This window comes from Triturus cristatus, chromosome 3_1 (assembly GCF_964204655.1).
Source record: "Triturus cristatus chromosome 3_1, aTriCri1.1, whole genome shotgun sequence".
Taxonomy (NCBI): domain Eukaryota; kingdom Metazoa; phylum Chordata; class Amphibia; order Caudata; family Salamandridae; genus Triturus; species Triturus cristatus.
The window spans coordinates 465,296,402-465,313,946 of record NC_140583.1 but is presented as its reverse complement, the minus strand read 5'-3'; positions in this window follow the sequence as shown (position 1 = coordinate 465,313,946).

Genomic DNA, 17,545 nt, shown 5'->3' with positions numbered 1-17,545 from the left:
ACACTGTCAGACAGTTTGCCACCACAAACACACTACCTCACAGTGCAGCTGACTGACAGAAAGGAATAGTGGGTATGCAGGTGAAGTGAGTGTATCCAAAAGCATGATGGGGTTTGTAGTCACAGATAATGCTCCCCCTCCCAATTGGTCCATCAAGACCTGTCTGAATCATGCCCACATCACAGGGAGTGGAAACTGACTGACAAGATGGCTGACACTGGGTCCTGCTGTCGGGAGCACAAGGCCCTGGTAGGGGTTGTGCACAAATCAGAAGCAGGACACCACTGCCTGACATCCTGAAAGCCAACTTGCACGTCCTCCAATGGAAGCACGTTTCATGGTGGGATGTCTGGCCGGGTGGGAAGGAGGACTGACAGCTCTGAACATATTTACCAGCATGTATAGACACACACACCCCTCAACACAAACTCCACACAACTCACCGGGTATAATGCATTGACTCACACTGTAGTGAAATATCACCCAAAGATACACTGCACTGGGTTCTGCCGTGTGAAGCACAGGGGCTCTCTTTGGACTTATAGCCAAACAAACACCAGGACTGCACAGTCAGCCATCTTGCCATTGCTGTCACACTCCCTCACAGGGAAGCAGAGTCAAAAGGAAGGAAGTATGGGCATGCTGGGAAGGGGGGAGTAGCCAAAAGCATGATGGGAGTTGCAGTCACAGACAATCCCCACCCACCCACATGGCCCAGCAAGCTCACACTGAACCATGCTCACCTCACAGGTAGTGCAAGTGGACTGGCAAGATGTCTGACACTGGGCTCTGTTGTGGGGAGCACAAGGCCCTGCTGTGAACTGGGCACCAACAAACACCAGGACTGCACAGTCAGCCATCTTGCCATTGCTGTCACACTCACTCACAGGGAAGCAGAGTCAAAAAGAAGGAAGTATGGGCATGCTGGGAAGGGGGGTGTAGCCAAAAGCATGATGGGATTTGCAGTCACAGAAAATTCCCACCCACCCACATGGACCAGCAAGCTCACACTGAACCATGCTCACCTCACAGGGAGTGGAAATGGACTGACAAGATGTCTGACACAGGGCTCTGTTGTGGGGAGCACAAGGCCCTGCTGGGAACAGGGCACCAACAAACACCAGGACTGCACTGCCTGAAATCCTGAAAGCCAACTTGCACGCCCTCCAATGGAAGCACGTTTCATGGTGGGTTGTCTGGCCGGGTGGGAAGGTGGACTGACAGCTCTGACCATACTTACCAGCATGTGTAGACGCACACACCCCTCAACACAAACTCCACACAACTCACCGGGTATAATGCATTGACTCACACTGTAGTGAAATATCACCCAAAGATACACCGCACTGGGTTCTGTCGTGTGAATCACAGGGGTTCTCTTTGGACTTGTAGCCAAACAAACACCAGGACTGCACAGTCAGCCATCTTGCCATTGCTGTCGCACTCCCTCACAGGGAAGCAGAGTCAAAAGGAAGGAAGTATGGGCATGCTGGGAAGGGGGGTATGGCTAAAAGCATGATGGGAGTTGCAGTCACAGACAGTCCCCACCCACCCACCTGGCCCAGCAAGCTCACACTGAACCATGCTCACCTCACAGGGAGTGGAAATGGACTGACAAGATGTCTGACACTGGGCTCTGTTGTGGGGAGCACAAGGCCCTGCTGGGAACTGGGCACCAACAAACACCAGGACTGCACAGTCAGCCATCATGCCATTGCTGTCATGCTCCCTCACAGGGAAGCAGAGTCAAAAAGAAGGAAGTATAGGCATGCTGGGAAGGGGGGTGTAGCCAAAAGCATGATGGGAGTTGCAGTCACAGAAAATTCCCACCCACCCACATGGCCCAGCAATCTCACACTGAACCATTCTCACCTCACAGGGAGTGGAAATGGACTGACAAGATGTCTGACACTGGGCTCTGTTGTGGGGAGCACAAGGCCCTGCTGGGAACTGGGCACCAACAAACACCAGGACTGCACTGACTGACATCCTGAAAGTTAACCTGTACCCACTGCAATGGTGTCACGCTTCATGGCGGGATAACTGGCCTGGGGGAGAAGGAGGTCCTGACTTGAAAACAAATAACACCGATGCTGGCCATACACACATCTTCTATGCTTAAACACATTGCACACGTGGTACCAATCACTCACAAAGATAATGCCATGGCAAGATGTCTGACACATGGACCTGATAAATGATGTGGCTGAAAATCACACTTATGCACTGGCCAAACCAAACATGGTCACACACACAGCCATTGCAATCATATGTTCAAACTCACTGTCTGGGGATGCAGTGTCCAGGGGTGCCCCCTGGCCTGGCTGTGGAGGTGTGTCTTGCAGATGACAAGTGTGGAGATCCATATATAGTACATTGCACAAAACACACAGGAACTCACATATACATCATTGACAGGGGACATCTGACAGTGAATGGAATGAACACACAAATATAGCCGACACCGTAGCATGGTCTCATTCACACTCGGTGATGTTGTAAGCTGCATTCCACTCCTACATCGTTCTGCAACATATGCATCCTTCACACAACACACCACTCACTGTCATAGACACTGTAGACATAAGCTCTAACCTGGACTGCATTAGAGGAGACATGTTACTCACAGCAGCAAAACCGCAACACACACAACACCAGCTCTCACTGTCATGAGCATTGAAAAGCCAGAGAGCTTCCTTGCCCAATCCATGTTACCATGAAGAACATTGACAAGTCAAATCACATATGCACGTACAAAACTCAGCACCAGACTCATTAACGATGGTGACATCATCACTTGTATGAAATGAGATGGGAACTAGGAACACAGGAAAAAAACACTTTCTCACAAGAGATCACAGGCATACCGGACTGTACCATGCCGTACCAATACACCAATGTGACACACAAAGACTAGCAAAATCTGCTACCACATATGCCCCAATCTTACAACATATCCTCAGTGGAATTGCACGTAGGTCCTTGTTAAAGGTCAAATGTGTCCAGGGATGACACACCTGTGTCAGCAACGTGATGGTCCTTGAGTAGTAATGGCCATGTACAGTCAAATCTATACATGAGCTGGTCATGCACACACTTCGACATGCACATTGAAATGCTTCATGTTGGCTGGACAATGTGCTACAACAATATCAATCTCTGTCTGTGACAACTTTGGACATAGCAGTGTACAGGCATGCATCCTGACGTACAGTGGCAAATGTCATGTATGTGAACCATTGATGCCTGTAGAAACATAACTTACATTGTGTGTCTCTTCCAAACACAGGTGGTGCTGGGGACACAGTAGCAAATAAAGAGGAGTCCCTGTCCCAGACTCCGGTGGACCCTCAGCTCTCTGGTGTGGATCTGTCTCTGTCCCCTTCGGATGATGAAGAACAACCTGGTACCTCCGGTGTGAGTCATCATGCAGCACCAGAAGTACAAACATCTGCACCCCCTGTACCCACGTCGCCAACATCTGGCAACAGACAGGGCACCCCCGCCAACACGGACAGACCAAGGACACAGAAGACCCACAGCACAGGGACACAGGCCCCCCAGGAAGCTATGGACAACACCACCAGTAACAACACCCAATGGGGCCCAGTGTCACCTGTGTGTTCTGCCGCAGGTCCTGCCCATGTGGCTAGGGGTGGTGGGAGGGGTGGTAGGCTGAGGTCGGGGCTTGCAGAGGGGTCTGGACTGCATGATGACCTCCAACTGGCATGCATCATAGATGCTTACCAGGATAGCACCGGAGGATTCGGCCAGGTAGTGGGGATCCTCAAGGACATTCAACAGGAGCAGGCTGCCCATCATGCTTGCATGGAGTCCAAGTGGGATGCACTTACTGTGGTGCATAGGGACATACTCACATGCCTCCGCCAGATAAGCACCAACATGTCCACACCTCCCTGTGTGGCCACAACATCTGTTGCCGCAAGATCTGCCAGTGCCACAGGGAGGGAGGATGACTCTGGCGGAGAGTCCTTTGCACCGCAGACGGCTGCACCTGAGGATCCCCCCCGAAGAAGAAGAGGGGTCGTCCGAAGTAGGACAAGTGAGACGCAGATGGCCATGCAAATCCCCCAGGGCCTCACAACCTGTTATGGAAAATGTTCGTTGTGTGCAAACCGTTCACCTTGTCGTATCTAACCCAACTCACCTACATGACATGGAGCGTTCATGTTGGTCTAATGTAGCAGATGACTGTGGACTTTACTCTGGACATTTCAGCTACCAACACTTCCAACTCTTCTGTGAACTTTGGATTCAAAACCCAATGTACAGCACCCACCATCCTGTGCACTATCCTCACACATGTTTGTAAATAAACTCACCAGTACACCATACTTGCCTCTGTTGTGATTCCAACTAGTTATGTGTCATGGAGATTTTGATCTGCTAAAGAACACAGTGCATGCCAAATACTACACCAATGTGATCACCGTTATGTGAGTCATGGTGATGTGACACATGTGAGGGAGACACACCACTATGGCACCACAGCACATACTCACCATGGCCATGTAACTCATCCCATACAATTATGTTGACCTGAAATACAGTGGAATGCACCACACCTATCCACAGTCAGTGATAACCAGCCCACAGGTGAGGTAAGCAAATGTCAGTCAGATGTGGGAAGACATAACAAAGCATAGCACAGGTTCTTTACACATCAGTAACATGTTTATTCCACAACAGTTGCAAGGTAATTCTATGTGACTGTGGACACAAAGTCACAAAGTGTCGGAGAATTAAAGTCCAGGGGTATGTGGTACATCACTTGATGGGAATCGACAACTTCCACCCTGGGGTTGGATTCTGGGTGTTGGGGGTCAGTGTTGACCAAACAACAGGCAAAGTACCCTGGGAAGGACATACATAAGACACAGTCAAAAGCACAGCAGAACAGGAGATAAATGCAATACACATGCACAACACAAGTCACAAGAAACCTACACAGAAACAAGTTAGCATGTCGACACTATTGTGGAGTACAGACTACCTGAAAGGACACATCACTGCACGCATCCAGTCAAGTAGCACACAGACACACTCAAACAGCAACAGAGCAGCCCCAACCCATTTCAGGCTAACTCAATACATTGACATAACAACCCTGTAAACTCAAATTCAGGTGAAGAAGTTGTTGATGAGCTGTGTGCGGATGTCACCCTCATCATCATCATCACTGGCATCGTGGCCCAGGTCTGGATCCTCCACAGTTGGCGGATGTAGGTCATCGTCATCCTGGATGAGAGGCAGCTTCTTCTGCATTGCCATGTTGTGTAGCATGCAGCATACAAGGATAATTTTGCACACCTTTGCAGGGTCATATGGGAGGGCCCCTCCGGTCTTGTCCAGGCAGCGGAAGCCACTTATCAGGAGACCAAATGTTCGCTCAATCACCCTCCTGGTCTGACCATGTGCCTCAAAGTAGCGCATCTCGGCTGGTGTCACAGGATTCATGAGGGGGGTCAGCAACCACAGCATGTTGGGGTATCCAGAGTCACCTACATACAAACAATTGAACAATTAGCTGAGTTTTGAAAGAGGGTGGAATACAACATTGCCAAATACACAATGGTAAACCGTCAGTACACACCGACAAGCCAGGCACGCTGGTTTGGCATCTGTGACATGAGCGTTGCAATGCGACTACTCCTCATGATGTAGGCATTGTGTTCAGAACCGGGGAAACGTGCATACACATGTGCGATACACATGTCCACAAGACATACCACCAGAGCATTGATGGAGTGAAAATGTTTCCTGTTCCGGCATGTCTTCTCATGTGCCCGTGGTGGTACCAGGGCCACATGTGTACCATCAATAGATCCGATGACGCTCGGCATCCTCCCCGGTGTATAAAAAAGCATCCTTTATGTCAGTGAGTTGACCTGGGCTAGGAAACTTGATGTACAGGTCAAAGAAATGCAACATCCCCTCCAAGACATCACGTAGCACATGACTGAACATAGTTTGCGACATACCATCAGCAGTAGCCACAATGTACTGGAAGGTACCAGTAGCAAAGAAGTGCAGGGCTGCCATCACCTTCACCTCTGGGGTCAGTGCTGTATGGTATGTCAGGCCAGGAAGCAGATGTGGCGCCAACTGCTCCGCCAACTCCTCAATCAGTGGCCTGGTGAAGCGGTACCGTCGGATGCAGTCGTATTCCTGCATGGTTTCAAGGTCTGGGAACGGTCTATGGACAGCTGGTGCCCTGCAGTACAGAGATAAACAAAGGAAGATTGTCGATTCATCCACCCATGTGGCTATGACCAAGCAAAATATCACATGATACATCATGACAATACACAATGTACTGAGGTGTGTGCTATTAGGTTTGGACACATATGTCACCTACTTGCTCATCACCTCACATCTCAAGTCCACATGTCTATATAAGTTCCATGTAGTGCAATGGCCAATCATTGGGCTGTGTCACAGTACATATGTACTGCTGTCACGTTCCAAACACACACCACAGTGACAAGTGAGGCCTGATGTCTCCCAAGCATCACAGCTCTTTGACAAGCAGATACCCAGGGTCCCTGTATTGCCACATGGACACTGGCATGGCATGGCGTATCATGTACACGTCACAAAACAACCATGAGTCCCACAGGTAGTGGCCACTGTTGTCTCTGCAGGCCCTACATGGACGTCTCGTAGACACACACACAACATCAATGTTGATGCACAAACCACATGGATGTGGAGACTGTCTCCCATTGGGCACATTTGGTCAGACACATCTGAGACACAACATGCACACAGACTGTGGGTGTACATCAGAATTGTGGCTATGGGTCTCACTGTGCCGTACATACCATCCTACCCAGGACTCAGGGTGTATGTGACATGTCCTAAACATATTCAACCTGCAACTGTGTCCATCAGAGTGGTAATGTACACAACACACAAAGGATTCTGTCCCCATGAACACGTGCACTGCCTGGGAGTGGCTGCACAAAAGTGCCACACAACAAACCAAATGTTGCCCCCATACACACACAGGTAATGCAGCCTTACATGCCATGGGACACAGTGTGGCACATGCTGTAGTGTGGTAGGTGTGCACCTGAGTCCCTGGCAAGTAATTGTGTGTGGAAGCCATCAAAAAGTCACACCAATGTCAACCGATGTGGGTGACTTCTACAGAGACGCATTGCACAGTTCAGGTTCGAGCCGTGCGCACGCTTAACCATTGACTGCAATGAGAACCGATGCGGGTGACTATCATGCATACGCATTGCACAGTTCTGGACCGAGCCGTGCGCACGCTTAGCCATTGACTGCAATGAGAACCGATGTGGGTGACTATCATGAATACGCATTGCACAGTTCTGGACCGAGCCGTGCGCATGCTCAGCCATTGACTGCAATGAGAACTGATGCAGGTTTCTATCATGCATACGCGTCATGCAGGCATGGACCGAGCCGTGTGCACGCCTTGGCCATTGACTGCAATTTGAACCGATGCGGGTGACTATCATGCTTACGCATTGCACAGTTCAGGACCGAGCCGTGTGCACGCTTAGCCATTGACTGCAATGAGAACCGATGCGGGTGACTATCATGCATACGCGTCGTGCAGGCATGGTTGAGCCCTGCGCACGCTTTGACCATTGAATCGTATGGAGACGGGTGCGTGTGGATTTTTAAACTACGCGTTGTACAGTCAGTTGACCGAGCCGTGCGCACCCATTGGCTCTGGACTGTCATGGAGACGGACGCGGGTTCAAAACTTGTATGAGTCGTGCACTGGAAATTCAGTTTGATGCCTACAACAATGTTGCAATTTCTAGGGTGTCATGAAGGTGAAGATTTGAACGATGCGGAAGACGTGTACGAGTCGTACAATTCCATGGATTGGCCAGATTCATAGAATGCAACCATGATGGACCAATCACTTGGGACATATGGCACAGATTCTGCCTCTGCAGCACAGATATAAGGCTGGCTAGCCCCCAGGGAGCTCACTTGCCTGCACTACATGATTCTGGACCACATCTCTGCTACCACTGCTGTTGTCTCTGCATCATCTGGCTACTGCTATGGCACGTACTCTGGAGATGGTCCTGCCAGAAGAGGTGGCAGGACCTTCAGGGCTGGACCCGGAGGATCGCAAGGGTCCAGCTGAAGCTGTTGCCTCCTCGCAGGAGGGGCGGACACCGGACCCTGACCCCCCACATGCTCAGGATTCTGGCGGTGGTCTTCCCGGACCTGGATGGGAAGCTGAAGGCCAGACAGCAGCAAGGAGGGGATAAGTCCATGCCTAATCTGTGTACTATGTCTGACATGCTATTTGCAGTCTTTTGACCTGGTCACACTTCCACATTACGTAGGTCTTGTAGTATAGGACTCATGTCCCTCAATTGTGTGATGCACCCTCCTCATCTGATCCACAGGTGTGGACCCTACATTCTGTGGCTTGTGCCACTAGGGCACTATGTCCCTGCAGTAAAGCTATGCTTCAGGTTCCGGACAGCATCTGTTACAGTGACTCAGTTGTGTGTTTCATGGGTGTCTCAATTGTTTACACAATGTCTGAGATCTGACATGTGATCTGTGTGTGCCCTTGATATGTGTTCCAATTGCTGGTCTGACTCACCACATGTGCCTGGGGTATTTCAAACACACCCATGCAGCAGGGGACTTCACATTTTGGGCCTCAGGAGTATGTATATCAAGTGTGTCACACTTGCTTAGCCACCTGCCTACTGTCCCGGGCTATACACTGTTTCACATAGACCTGGGCAGTCACGCCTACTCCAGGGCATTTAGAAACACTCTGTACTCCCACTACTTTGTATCAACTTACAGGTTGTGCTTAGTGACATGTGCCTTCAGGTGTCTGCCTATGTGTCATTGTGGTGTGGCTTCCTTTTTAGGACAACAGGGGGGTTCATGAGTTTGAGGGTCAGCAGGACATCTGAGATGTGACTATAGGAGACGAGACATGTGTGATATAGAGGTGTGTGATCACTTGACAGTGCAACTGTGAAGTTCAGGCAGCTGTGTTTCATGCACAGCAGACTGTGAGGTGCTCATGTTCAGAGAGTTGTGTTCGCAGACACTCATATGTCTGTTTTGTATGATGTGGGGTCATCTGGGTCCAGGATATGTTGTTTGCAGGGGATGGACAAGTGCACTTGTCAGCTGCAGAGTTTGCTTCACACATGACCTATGATTGTGACAGTGCATACTGTTGTTGTCTGGATGCCCTGCCCCTGTGACAGGAGACAGTGATGACTGACTTTCCAGGCATGCCTGTGCCATGGCATTTAACTTGCTATTAGTGATCCTGCATTGGGGTCAAATGTGCTCCATGCACCCCATTGTGGCATTGACTATCAGGACATGAGAACATCATAGTGTGTGTTGCTGCTATGCATCACGAGCATGTGAAATGAGACTCTGGCCATCCCTTCTTCCTGACACCTGTACTGAGTCAATGGCAAGAGATGTGATGTGTATATAGTGACATACTCCTACATGTTCACTTGCATGTCCAACAAATGTGTAGGTGGTGCATGTCTGCACATTGGGGTATTAGCATCCAACATGAAACAGACAAATGGGTGCAAGTCCAGGAGGGATATGAGTGCCATGGTTGATGGTGAGACTGACAATTGGTTTATTCAAAACAGTGTGAGCACTTTGAGCAGTGTTCAGCTGATGATGCCAGGGCTTGCCCTGTGATGTGCTGTACTCACTGTGGTGTGTGCGGTCAGTGCAGGTGACTGATGTTGTTCTGTTTTTCCAAATTCTATCCAGATACATCCATGGCCACAGGAGGGGACAGCTCCACGGACCAGGAGGAGCCACAGAGCCAGACTGGGACCGAAAGCGAGAATTTGGAGGGACCCAGTGGCACGGAGGGCGAGTGGAGCCACCCCGAGGAGTCCTCAGCACCATCTACCCCAGCTGAGGGCCACAACAGCTCGGAAGATGACTCCCTTGTGGAGGCGGGTGTCAGCAGCCACCAAACCCCAGCTAGTGAGGCTGTCCCTGCCACCACCACCACCATCACCACCCTCGCATCAGCTCCCATCCCAGAGGTCCGTGGAGGCTCCCGTATTCGGGAGCATGTCTCCTTTGTGCCAGGCACCGCACCCCCTGCCCCTATATCCCCTGCTGCCCTGAGTGTGGAGCCTGTGGACTTGCTTCAACAGATCCATGTAGACATCAATGCTGAGTGTCCTCCATGCACACAACAGTCTGTTGACACAACTGGTGTCGTTCATGGAGGGCATTTCATCGGGCATGTCCACCCTACAGAGGACCAATCAGTCCATTGTCTCCTCCCTGACGGCAGCAGTGTCCCTCCTCCAACAGTCCCTCACCCCTCCTACCCCTGCCCCATCCATGATTCCTAGCACCCTACCTGTCCCAAGCACACACACACCAGCACATTCACCCAAACCCAGACACGGGCAGCACACAAACCAAGGTCTAGACGTGCACACTAGCAACCTCAGGGGACTGATATCACACTCACAGAGGATGATTTGCAAACACACACACAGGCATTCACAACCACTCCACAATCCTCCGATACCTCTCCCTCCAAGACCCCTTCCCTTGCCTCACCTGTAACCCCATCTCCCAAGAAGCTCTTCCTCTGAGACCTTAGCCTCTTCCCCACCGATCCAGCAGATCCATCCACCACCCCTTCACTGCCTCCTTCTGCTGAGCCCTGATCCTGTCCCTGCGGTGCCTGGAATGCCCCCATGTATGCCCCTACGAGTGGATGTCCCCTGTCCTTACCAGTGCAGGCAAGCAACGTGTGACAGTTGTCACTCAAATCAAATATTTGACATTTGGATATGGACTGGCCATTGGCCTTTGTTTTGAAAGGACTTTGCATTTGCATTTCAAATTTGCTGAATAAAGCATTTGTATTTATCCTTGTGAATTTGATTTAGCTGTACATTATGTTGATGATGTTTACCATGACCTTGCAGTTATAATGCTAGATTTCCATTGTTGAATACTGAGGTGTTGATGTGATGTACTCCATGTGGTCCATGAGATGTGTATTCTATTCTGGTCGGTATCCATGTCATCATTTGCAGCTAACTGGGTGTGTCATGATCAACATCTCTGTAAACATTTCATTTGCATGGTCACATCTGTGGCTTGCACACTTGCACATATGATGTGCTTCCCATTGTCCAATTTGTCTATTTCCCTGACTGTGGGCGCATCTCCACTGGACCTGCAGGTGTGGGCATCATTGGTGTAGGAGCAACTGGGTCCTCTGTGCAACTTGCTGGACATATGTATTGAGTATGTGCAAATGAATTAAGGGGCACTCCTGTACCCAGGCTGTTCTGACCAGAGCCTCCATTGGGTGTTAACTGACGGCTGACTGACCAAGTGTTCTGCTGACATGACTGAGACCTGCTGCGACTATGTTTGGCACAGCTGAGCTTCCACAGGAGTTGAGTCCCCTGAAGTAAGTGTGTTGTTCCATGACATTGCCTGGGCCCATGGTGTGTGTTGTGTGAGCATGTGTGTGTGTCTCCACATCCCTTTTTATACACAGGCAGTGTTCCCTTGATATGTCCCTGATGTTGATGCTTGCTGAGTTGTACTGTGTTCATCCCACATCTCTGTCCTGGGCTTCCAGATGTGTGGGTGCATGACACACTACTGTTAATTGCTGTTTCATCATTGGGATTTGTCAGTTCTGAGTGGTGATGATGTGGTCAGACACAGATGGGACACAGTCAGGGGTCCCAAAGGCACTTGTTTGTTCACAATAAATGTAGTTGTCCCTAGGTGGTACCTTTCTGTGATTGAGACATGTGTATGTGTGTGTGAGTGCTCCCACTCATCAGGTTCAGGGCTGCAATGTTGGCAGGTGTCAACATGTGTGCCTTGTGGTTCTCCTTGGCTTCTGCATTGTCCTGGGACTGTGGCAGGGATGCTGAAGGTTACGGGAGCTTTGACGTCATGGCCATGTACCACATACTGTGCAGTATGTCTGTCATTCACCAGGGTTGTAGACTGTCCTGTGATGAGTCTGTGCACCTTCATTCCTCCCAACATTACTGTGTTTGTCATCGGTGCATGTGCAATGTCACATGTCCATGTGGGCTTCACAGATGCACATTGGTGCAGTTCTTGGTGTGTGGTGTTGGACAGATGTGAATTTTTGCATGGCTCGGCCCCTACCTCCCGTTTGTCCATCGATGACGGGCCATGCTGAGTGATTTGTGTTTGTGTACGCGTGATGTACGTTTGTGGCACAGGTCACATGTCTGGGTTTCACAGTTTTTACATCATCTACCTTTGTCATCACAGTGGACGTATCATGCATGCTTGTGTCACCCCAATGTATGGTCCCTGGGGGTAGTGCTGTTGTGTGTCAGTCTTTTGCTCTTTTAGTTCCAGCTTGTGTCACATGTGTCTGTTGGGCTCCCTCTCATCTCACAATGCCTTATTGCCCACTAAGGGGGGCCAAATGATGGGTTACTTTTGTATGGCACTGTGTTTGCATCTGTCTCACTGTGGTTCAGCCCCCCTCATGTGTTGAGTAGTTGCCTGTGGATACTGTGACACACCCACACATGTTGTGTCAGATGTGCAGTGTGAGGTTGCCTGTTTGTGTTTGTGCATCTGCACCAGTGCATTGGTATTGCTGTTGTGGGCCATTGTCTGGATGTTGTTTGGGTGATTTTCCCTGCTGTCCCTGTGAGTCATATAACATCATTCTGCACATTCATCCTGGTTGTTAGGTCCCATTGCTGCCATGGAATGGGAGGTTGTGACCTGACACCTACCGTCTACACAGGATGTATTGATTTGTGTGTCTATTTTCGATATGTGTGTATGCATTATGATGGTCATTTCTGCTTTTGTGTCATTGTACACTGTATGCAATGTCAGCCCCCATGGGTGGTGCTTGTCTGCACATGGCCGAGAGTATGTTAGATTTTCACAGCACTGTTAGGCTCACCACATCTCTGTGGATATGGGACACAACCACTACTTTGCCACAAAAGTGTTTCATGTGCTGGGACCAGGAATCATACATGCTGTTTGGTATTTGCAGCTTTGACCATGATGACACTTACCTTTGGTCACTGTGATGAGGGGGTTTTAGACCCCATCACCACAATGCTCAATATTTGCTGCAGTTTGGAACCCAACACTTAACTTTTGTTCTACAGAGTGAGGGGGTGTTAGTGCACATTGACACAGTGCTATTGTGATGCTTGCCTTGTGTAGGCCACACTCAGTTTTTGGTCACACATGTGATGGTAGCTACATTGTATGTTCAAAGTCATATTCACTGTTGTGGGCATTTGTCACAGACTACACACTGTTGTCATGATGTAAGGGAGGATGTATTTTGCTGACATACCTAATGTTGATGTATGATGGTGGTGTGGCGCATCACCCATCCTATGGGTGGGGGTGTTGATATTGATAGTCACATAGAACCCTATGAGTGGGGGTGGCAGTAGTGATGTGCATCATAACCCCTATGGGTGGGGGTGGCAGGAGTGATGGACAACATAACCGGTATGAGTGGGGGTGGCAGGAATGATGGGCAACATAGTCCCTATGGGTGGGGGTGGCAGTAGTGATGGGCAACATAACACCTATGGGTGGGGGTGGCAGGAGTGATGGGCAACATAGTCCCTATGGGTGGGGGTGGCAGTAGTGATGAGCAACATAGTCCCTATGGGTTGGGGTGGCAGTAGTGATGGGCAACATAACCCCTATGAGTGGGGGTGGTAGTAGTGATGGGCAACATAGTCCCTATGGGTGGGGGTGGCAGTAGTGATGGGCAACATAACCCCTTTGAGTGGGGGTGGCAGTAGTGATGGGCAAGATAGTCCCTATGTGTGGGGGTGGCAGTAGTGATGGGCAACATCGTCCCTATGGGTAGGGATGGCAGTAGTGATGGACAACATAACCCCTATGAGTGGGGGTGGCAGTAGTGATGGGCAACAGGTCCCCTATGAGTGGGGGTGGCAGTAGTGATGGGCAACAGGTCCCCTATCGGTTGGGGGTGGCAGGAGTGATGGGCAACATAACCCCTATGAGTGGGGGTGGCAGGAGTGATGGACAACATAGTCCCTATGGGTGGGGGTGGCAATAGTGATGGGCAACATAACCCCTATGAGTTGGGGTGGCAGTAGTGATGGGCAACAGGTCGCATATGAGTGGGGGTAGCAGTAGTGATGGGTAACATAGTCCCTATGGGTAGGGATGGCAGTAGTGATGGACAATATAACCCCTATGAGTGGGGGTGGCAGTAGTGATGGGCAACAGGTCCCCTATGGGTGGGGGTGGCAGTAGTGATGGGCAACAGGTCCCCTATGGGTGGGGGTGGCAGGAGTGATGGGCAACAGGCCCCCTATGAGTGGGGGTGGCAGTAGTGATGGGCAACATAGTCCCTATGGGTGGGGTGGCAGTAGTGATGGGCAACAGGTCCCCTATGGGTGAGGGTGGCAGTAGTGATGGGCAACATAGTCCCTATGGGTGGGGTGGCAGTAGTGATGGGTAACAGGTCCCCTATAGGTGGGGGTGGCAGTAGTGATGGGCAACAGGTCCCCTATGAGTGGGGGTGGCAGTAGTGATGGGCAACAGGTCCCCTATGAGTGGGGGTGGTAGTCATGATGGGCAACATAGTCCCTATGGTTGGGGGTGGCAGTAGTGATGGGCAACATAACCCCTATGGGTGGGGGTGGCAGGAGTGATGGGCAACATAACCCCTATGAGTGGGGGTGGCACGAGTGATGGGCAACATAGTCCCTATGGGTGGGGGTGGCAGTAGTGATGGGCAACATAACCCCTATGGATGGGGGTGGCAGGAGTGATGGGCAACATAACCTCTATGAGTGAGGGTGGCAGTAGTGATGGGCAACATAACCCCTATGAGTGGTGGTGGCATTAGTGATGGGCAACAGGTCCCCTATGAGTGGGGGTGCCAGTAGTGATGGGCAACAGGTCCCCTATGGGTGGGGGTGGCAGTAGTGATGGGCAACATAACCCCTATTGGTGGGGGTGGCAGGAGTGATGGGCAACATAACCCCTATGAGTGGGGGTAGCAGGAGTGATGGACAACATAGTCCATTTGGGTGAGGGTGGCAGTAGTGATGGGCAACATAACCCCTATGAGTGGGGGTGGCAGTAGTGATGGGCATCAGGTCGCCTATGAGTGGGAGCAGCAGTAGTGATGGGCAACATAGTCCCTATGGGTGGGGGTGGCAGTAGTGATGGGCAACAGGTCCCCTATGGGTGGGGGTGGCAGTAGTGATGGCCAACATAGTCCCTATGGGTGGGGTGGCAGTAGTGATGGGCAACAGGTCCCCTATGGGTGGGGGTGGCAGTAGTGATGGGCAACAGGTCCCCTATGAGTGGGGGTGGCAGTAGTGATGGGCAACAGGTCCCCTATGAGTGGGGGTGGCAGTAGTGATGGGCAACATAGTCCCTATGGGTGGGGTGGCAGTAGTGATGGGCAACATAGCCCCTATGGGTGGGGGTGGCAAGAGTGATGGGCAACATAACCCCTATGAGTGGGGGTGGCAGGAGTGATGGACAACATAGTCCCTATGGGTGGGGGTGGTAGTAGTGATGGGCAACATAACCCCTATGGGTGGGGGTGGCAGGAGTGATGGGCAACATAACCTCTATGAGTGGGGGTGGCAGTAGTGATGGGCAAAATAACCCCTATGAGTGGGGGTGGCATTAGTGATGGGCAACAGGTCCCCTATGAGTGGGGGTGGCAGTAGTGATGAGCAACAGGTCCCCTATGGGTGGGAGTGGCAGTAGTGATGGGCAACATAACCCCTATTGGTGGGGGTGGCAGGAGTGATGGGCAACATAGTCCCTATGGGTGGGGGTGGCAGTAGAGATGGGCAACATAACCCCTATGGGTGGGGATGGCAGTAGTGATGGGCAACATAACCCCTATGAGTGGGGGTGGCAGGAGTGATGGGCAACATAGTCCCTATGGGTGGGGGTGGTAGTAGTGATGGGCAACATAACCCCTCTGGGTGGGGGTGGCAGTAGTGATGGGCAACATAACCCCTATGAGTGGGGGTGGCAGTAGTGATGAGCAACATAGTCCCTACGGGTGGGGGTGGCAGTAGTGATGGGCAACATAACCCCTTTGAGTGGGGGTGGCAGTAGTGATGGGCAACATAGTCCCTGTGGGTGGGGGTGGCAGTAGTGATGGGCAACATAGTCCCTATGGGTAGGGATGGGAGTAGTGATGGACAACATAACCCCTATGAGTGGGGGTGGCAGTAGTGATGGGCAACAGGTCCCCTATGAGTGGGGGTGGCAGTAGTGATGGGCAACAGGTCCCCTATGGGTGGGGGTGGCAATAGTGATGGGCAACAGGTCCCCTATGATTTGGGGTGGCAGTAGTGATGGGCAACATTGTCCCTATGGGTGGGGGTGGCAGCAGTGATGGGCAACATAACCCCTATGAGTGGGGCTGGTAGTGGGGATGACCATGCATCCCCTATGGTGGCCTGTTGCTAATGGACAGAATATGGATCCTCTGTGTGTGTGTGACATTTGGCAGGTACGTGTCATTTGTTTGTGGGGTGGGTGTCTGACTTACTGTCTGCGCCGTCCGCGTCTGTTCCTGATCCGGTCATAGATGTACAGTACTGGTATGACCTGCGCAATGGGATTCATGATGTGTTCGTCTCATACACGCTGCTTGTGGCTCCGTCTCATACCTGTTAATAGCTGGTCCGTGTCATAGCCGTGGATTGTGTTCTGGCACGAATCGTAACTTATATGCTGCTTTCCCGGATGCTGTGATGTGCTGTACGTGGCGACCCGTCCGGCGCGTATGATTTGCACATTGTAATTGTCTGGCTGGAAACTGCTGTGGGAACTGCTTCCGGGCGACTCGGTTCGGCGATCGGAGGTACGGCTCGTACGGAAAATAAAGCTTGGATCGCAGCCTACGTGTCGGTCGGATTTGTATCAGTTATGTGCATCGTACTTCATTGCACGGACGGACCGGCTCCCGGAACGTGTCGGTCGCAAGGTAAGGCTACGAACAGCTCTTGGAGAGCTGTCCGACCAGAAATCGACCCCTATGTATCTATAATTGCTTCACTATTAAATTATAAAAATAATAATAATAAAATTACATTAATTTAAAGTACAACAACACTTGAATGCCAGAGTTGATTAAATGCATTTTGTATCTACATATGCTACTTTTCTTATACATATATATATAGAGAAGCTTTCCATGAACTTATGTATCTATATATTACTTTTCTTCAAATTCAGCATATCCAAATGCAATACCCTATTTCTCTCCCTATACCACCCTTAATATATCCTCTACCTCAACTCTCTGACTGATCTCAAACCTCATTCTACTACTCTTTCCAATGCACTATCCTATTTCTCACACTATACCTTTCTCAATATATCCTCTACCACCACTCTATCAGTCATTCCAAACCCCAATACAATAATGAGATCATGAAAATAACCCTTTCTACACTCTTACCTTCTCTACCCCTCCTTG